General features: G+C 41.3%; 1 protein-coding gene across 2 annotated transcripts in view; it reads right to left on the reverse strand.

The window, feature by feature from the left end:
* Nucleotides 1–1,391, reverse strand: part of Cdkal1 (CDK5 regulatory subunit associated protein 1 like 1) — a 661,435-nt gene extending 660,044 nt beyond the window's left edge. For both annotated transcript variants that reach the window (XR_002379517.1, XM_021180436.1), the window contains exons 1-2: nucleotides 1,282–1,391; nucleotides 629–671 (exon numbers count right to left, since the gene is read on the reverse strand). The gene's annotated coding sequence lies outside the window, so the exon portion shown is untranslated. The remainder of the gene's footprint in view (nucleotides 1–628; nucleotides 672–1,281) is intronic.
* Nucleotides 1,392–6,558: the final 5,167 nt, after the last annotated feature.

Genomic DNA, 6,558 nt, shown 5'->3' on the forward strand with positions numbered 1-6,558 from the left:
CTGGTCTACAAAGTGAGTGCCAGGACAGCCAGGGCTACACAGAGAAACCCTGTCTCGAAAAACCAAAAAAAAAAAAAAAGAGAGAGAGAGAGAAACAAGATAAACCAGCTAGAAGAGGTACAGAAATGAGCCTTCTTCAGGAATGCCATATTTGGGCTGGAGAAATGGCTCAGAGTTAAGAGCACTGGTTGCTCTTCCAGAGGAACAGGGTTCAATTCCCAGCAACCACGTGGCAGCTCTTACCTGTCTGTAATTCCAGGATCTGATAACCTCACAAAGACATACATGCAGGCAAAATCCCAGTGCACATAAAATTATAAATACATATTTTAAAAAAGAAAGAAAGTCATATTTAACAGCCAAGTAGAGAAGTAGGATATAACAGGGACTAAGCAACAGCCAAACAAGAAAACAGATGTACCACAGATGGGAAAGAGAGCATGTCTCACTTCTTAATGAAAATGAAAAACTAAGGAAGAGATACAAAAATGTCTCTCCGATGAAGTTATAGAGAAATCTAGTTTTCACAAAATGATACTGGCTAATTACTAAAAAATTAAGACATCTTTCTTCATATTCTAATGTAGAACTAATTACTCAAATATTAGAAACTAAAATAAACCAATACCTTGATTATCTGAAATTGGTCTCAAGTCCTCTTGAAAGATGATCTGAAAAATTAAAATTAATTAGAAAATGTGAGTACCCTATAAGTTCATAAAACCAGTGTATGACCTCTTTACAACTTCCTTTAAAAAAAAAAAAAAGATGCATCTAGCCACTTTTAAAACTGCTACCCTGCACTGTAACACCTGAGCACAATGAAAATCACCAAGTAAGAAACAAGTGATCCCTTATGACACAGGAAAGTTTTCTAAGCAAGGGAGCAAAGAAAAGAGGGGAAGGGGGCGCAAAAACACAAGCGACCTCTGCCCCTATGCCCAACTTCAGTGCAAAAAACTCATCTCCTGAAGCCCTGATCGCGTAGCACAAGTACATTCACGGGAAAAGCGAGAAGGGAAATGAGGCTAGAGCAGACTGGAAGTCCCTGACGTCGCCAGCCAGCAGTGTCTGCCGCCACGCCGGCCTCTCTCCAGGCAGCGCTCCAGAGTCCGACTCTCCACGCCAGCCGCCAAGTCTTTTCCAAACTGCGAGAACAAGCGGGCGATCGGCCCAAAGGAGAAAACCTGCGGAAACGAAGCTCCGCCCAAAATGCAGCTCGGCCCACCGTCGCTGAGCACTGATCCATTTGCCCCAGTATACACAGATCCAGAACTTCACCTGTCCGAACTGAGAGGAACAAACCACAAGCCCCTGCCAGGAAACTGCACAGACTTCAGATGGAGAGCGCCATGACACTTGTGTCCCGCCGGGCTGATTTGCGCATGCTCCGCGACGGCAGACCGGAGAGGTCAAAACAGATCGTTGTTTCAAGTTTGCGTTTGGTTCTATCTATAATTATTACCACATTCATCTATAAACAAAGGTGAAAATACATTCCTACCTCATTATGTTGGCTTATCAACTAACTTCTGCAAAGTTATAACCTTATAACTTGTCCTGCACAGTTAAGAGATTAACATAAACATCTCGCCATTTATTATAACTACTCGTTATTCACAAAAAGGGACTGGAGACTTTAAGTACTTACCAGAATAATTACCTCCGGAGTAAATAATTTTCATTACATTCATTACATTTTACCAGTTCCCTCCTCTATCTATCTATCTATCTATCTACCTATCTATCATCTCTATCTCTTTTGAGACTGCATCTCTATAAAACCTTGATTGCACCGTCACTCATTATATGGAATAAACTGGCCTCGAACTCACAGATCGACCTGCCTTTACCTCCAGATCTCTAGGATTAAAAGCATGCGCCACCATGCCCAACTAATTTCCTTCTCTTCTATAGCGAAGAATAACTAAAAAAATAGTTGTTCTATCGAATAACAGAAGTCAATTAACACCAAACTCCTGCCTGCATCTACCTCCTACTGCTGGGATTACGGTTGTGGCCCACTGCAGTAGGCTTATATTTCTGCTTCTGCAGAGACAATTCAGCCGAGGTAGTCAGGTTTCATTTAATAATTCCATAAGAATATGTAAGAAGAAACCTTTATACTTTCTTTGTCAGTAATGCATAACTTTATATTTAAAAAGCAAAAAGCAAGGAGTGATGTGAAAAATATGGAATAAAATCTTTATGTTTTCAAAGGCATGAAGATTTTTGTTGAAGGATGAGTGGCTTAGCAGTCTGTGTACTGGGACCCAGGGACTTCTGCATGCTAAGCAAGCACTGTACCACTAAGCTGCATCTCCTGACCCTAGGTTTGTTGTTGTTGTTTGTTTGTTTGTTTGCTTTTGTCTCCATAGTGAAAACTGAATGGGAAAATGTTATCAATAATAAAACCAATAGACAAAGGAAGAATAAATCCAGAAATTATAAAAATTGAGAAACAGATTTAGTTTATAACCTTAGCAATTATCGGTTGTACTATTGAATTTAAACCAATCAATAACTTTTCATGAGACACAATGTGTGTGAGTTTAATTTGCTCTTTAAAAAGTGCATATGAATTGTTTGTGCAGAGATTGCATGGACATAATAGCGGCAGTCTTAAGACCAATAAGTCTATTTCCTAGGCGAATGGGACAAACGTAGATGCCCTTAATTTTGAACTGTAGGAATCGGGCATTAAATGTGCTGGGATTTACATTGACTTTCCACAGCCTGTGACCAAAATCCAGCTCTAATTTCAAAACAAGGGGTGCACATAAGAATCGATGTTGGATACAGGGACTGTGAAGATTGATCCGGTATAAGAAATTACTTGACAGAATAAGGCTCCCCTGGCTGAAAACTATACGACAGTAATTTGTTGTTGTTATTGTTGTTGTTGTTGTTGTTTGTTTTTTTGGTTTTTTCGAGACATGGTTTCTCTGTATTGCCCTGACTGTCCTGAAACTCACTTTGTAGACCAGGCTGGCCTTGAACTCAGAAATCCACCTGCCTCTTCTTCTCAAGTGCTGGGATTAAAAGTGTGCACCACCACCGCCCAGCACAACATTAATTTTTAAGGAAGATTTTTCCCCCAAGAGTGGATGAACCCAACAAGAAAGAGTGATAGTGTGAACAAAGGGAAAATAGAAGGAATGCTGTAGCAACGTCAAAAGAAAGGCTGCCTCTAGTGAATGAGTGCCTCAACATATAGGGTAAGAGGGAGGTGCTAAAGCTCTTAAATGCTGCTAGACAGGGACATGAAATCACCTGCAGTCTGTGGAGGAATGCTGAAGGGCATCTTATAAAGTAGCCACTAGAGGTCAGAGTACTGAACTTCTGACACCAGCTATTCTCTTGCTCTAGCAGGTCACATAAATGGCGTTGCTTTAAGTGTGTAAGTAATTTTCTCTTTTCAGGCTCCTGAAACCTGGAACCCATGCTAGAGCAATGAGAACACCACATTCCCTTGCCGTAGAGCAGGTAACTTACCCAGGCCCAGAATCCTGGGCTTTTGTCATAAGCAAGAATCTGATGCTGGCTCCACAAAAAAAGACAGACAGACAGACAGACAGACAGACAGACATGGAGAGAGAGAGGGAGGGAGGGAGGGAGGGAGGGAGGGAAGGAGTAGCTAAGAAGTTCTGATCCTCCTGCCTTCACTTCTCAAGGCCTGAACCTCAACGTATTAAAATTCTTATTGTTAGATATTCTCCCAATGATTTAAAATAATAACTCACATTTACTGTATAATACTCTCATGGTTTATAAGTATCAGCAGGAGACATGATGTTTTCTCTGTCCTTAGAAGGACATGACAATACAGAATAAATTTGGTTTTGTTGGTTTTGTGAGGAACACAGTTTAGTGTTAGGACTCTCGCATGCCTAAGGCCGCAGGTTGAACACCCACTGCTGTAAACACTAACAGTAATGGCAGATCTGTTATTCACATGAATTGAGCTTTGTAATCTTTACTGCATGGACTCGGTGTACTAAGGACTATCTAAATGCTCGGGGGAATGAAACGCAGCACTGTCTCTACCTCCTTACGAGGGTCACAGATATATGCCAGCAGACACAGACAAAACATAATAATATAGCCAGGCGTGGTGGCACTCTGCCTCAATCCCATGTGTGGGAGGTAGAGGTGAAGGAATTTTGGTGAGTTCCATGCCAGCCTGGTCTACATAGTGAGTTTCAGTCCAGCCAAGGCTACATAGTGAGATCTAAATAAAGAGTGAATGACAAACAGAGAGAGAGAGAATATTATTGTTTTCTTTCTGTCTTTCTTCTCTTTCTTTTAATAGAGGGCTGTGTAGCCCTGGATGGCCTATAATTCGCTATGTAGACCAGGCTGGCATCATACTCACAAAGATATAACTCTCACTGCCTCTGCCTTGCTAGTGCTAAATCCTTAGTCCCAGCAACCCAGAGGCAAAGGTAGGTGGATCTTGTGAGTTCAAGGCAAGCTTGGTCTATACTGTGAGTTCAAAGCCATTCAGGAAGAAGAGTGAAAGAGCAGAAATGAGGGGGAGGGGAGACTGCAGATAGAGCAAATATGGGAGAAAAAAGGGAAAGATGAAGAATCATCTTCCCCATACCCCCAACACAATTGGTGAGTTATTTTATAGTAAGTGCTCAGAGGTATACATTTAAGAAATCTCATAAATCTAATAGCCTTCCTACCGAATATTAAAGACATTCAAATTGTGGATAATAGAAAATCCTTGGTCTCCTTAAATTGTATGACTTGAGATACATCTAGGTCTCTAGATGTATTTTAACCTATGACCTCCACACAGGTACAACAAGTAGGCATGCGTGAACACACGCGCATACACACACACACACATGCTTATATAATTTTTAATTATTGTTTGACAATTTCATTCGTACATGAATATTTTGTGTTTTGATAAAATCCACTCCCCCACTCCCTCCAGACACCCTCCCCCATTCCCTCCCCCACTCTCTCCACACACCCTCCCCCACTCCCTACCACACACCCTCAATACTACTTCTCTCTCCCAATATTTTTATATTTAATTTTCTCAATTTTTTATCTGGGACCTATTTCAAACTTCTTTTTTATTTTCTTTTTGAAACAGGGTCTCTCTATAGTCCTGGCTGTCCTACAACTTGCCATGTTGACCAGGCTGGCCTTGAACTCACCGACATTGGCCTGCGGCTGCCTCCCAATGCCCACAGGTTAAAGACCCTCACCACCAAACCCAGCTCATTTCACACTTCTGAAAATTTTCCCAAATATTGTAAGTGATACATGTCTAATCTTCATCCCCAGATAATAACCCCTCATACATCTGAAGTATAGTGCTCACAGCCAGGGTATAATGCACTGATCCTGGGAGAGTCTTTTGTTGTCTTATCTTCTCTAATCTTGATGCTTTAGAAGAAGAATGGTACAGTTGTTTGTAAAATGTCACTCAATTACAGTCCTCTGATGTGCTCACACCTACATTCATGCTTTTTGTTTCCTGTGCTTTGCTTTGCTTTGCTTTGCTTTGCTTTGCTTTGCTTTGCTTTGCCTTGCCTTGCCTTGCCTTGCCTTGCCTTGCTTTGCTTTGCTTTGCTTTGCTTTGCTTTGCTTTGCTTTGCTTTGCTTTGCTTTGCTTTGCTTTGCTCTGCTTTGCTTAGATGCAGGATCTTGCTATGTAACCTTGGCTTTCCTGAATCTCAAACAGATCTATAGGCTTCTGCCTCCAAGCACTAGGATTTAAAGGTGTATGCTACCATGCCTGGCACAGCTTCCTTCGAGGTAAGGATTTGGGGCAAGAATACCACAGAAGAAATGCTGTCTGCTCCCCTTGGCCTATCTCAACAGAGGCATGTGACAGATCTCATTAACAGTGATGTACTTTGAACACTTGGTCTCACCACTGTGAAACAACTCTTCTACCCTTTTGTTATCAATGAGTGACTTGAGGAAAGACATGCTGAGGTTACAACAGAATCTTGTTCCAGAGCATGTTGTTGCCTCTACTTGTGGCATCTCTAAATGACCCTGCAGGGAACAATTATTACTGTGGCATTTGCCAAATGGGGACTTTCCATTTCTATCATGCCTTCTACTTAGATTATTGAATGGGCTTTCCCTTCTCATTTTTCTATTCAATTATTTATATTGGCATGGATGATTGTGCTCATTTTATATTATAGCTTCTAAGCCATTGTTAGTATTATTTTGTTGCTCAAATTATCCCAAATTTGGCCACGGCTTTGGGTCGCCTTCAGAGTTCTTTGGACACGTCTACATTTCAATTATCCATAATTTTTCTGTTAGTGCAATATGTGCCAAAGCTCGTCGTATATCTCTCTACCCCAGCCCTGCAATCGGTCTATTGTCCACAGAGCTATAGTTCCTATTAGTTTAAAGTGCTATTTAGAGACCAAGATAGGAAGCCAAATGCTGTGATATACATTTATAGTTCTAGAATGTGGGAGGTGAAGACAAAAGGATCAGGGATTTAAGGCCAGACTCTGCTACAAAGAAAGTATGAATCCATCCTGGGCCACATGGCAATCTACATGGAAA

The sequence above is a fragment of the Mus caroli genome, chromosome 13 (assembly GCF_900094665.2).
Source record: "Mus caroli chromosome 13, CAROLI_EIJ_v1.1, whole genome shotgun sequence".
NCBI lineage: Eukaryota > Metazoa > Chordata > Mammalia > Rodentia > Muridae > Mus > Mus caroli.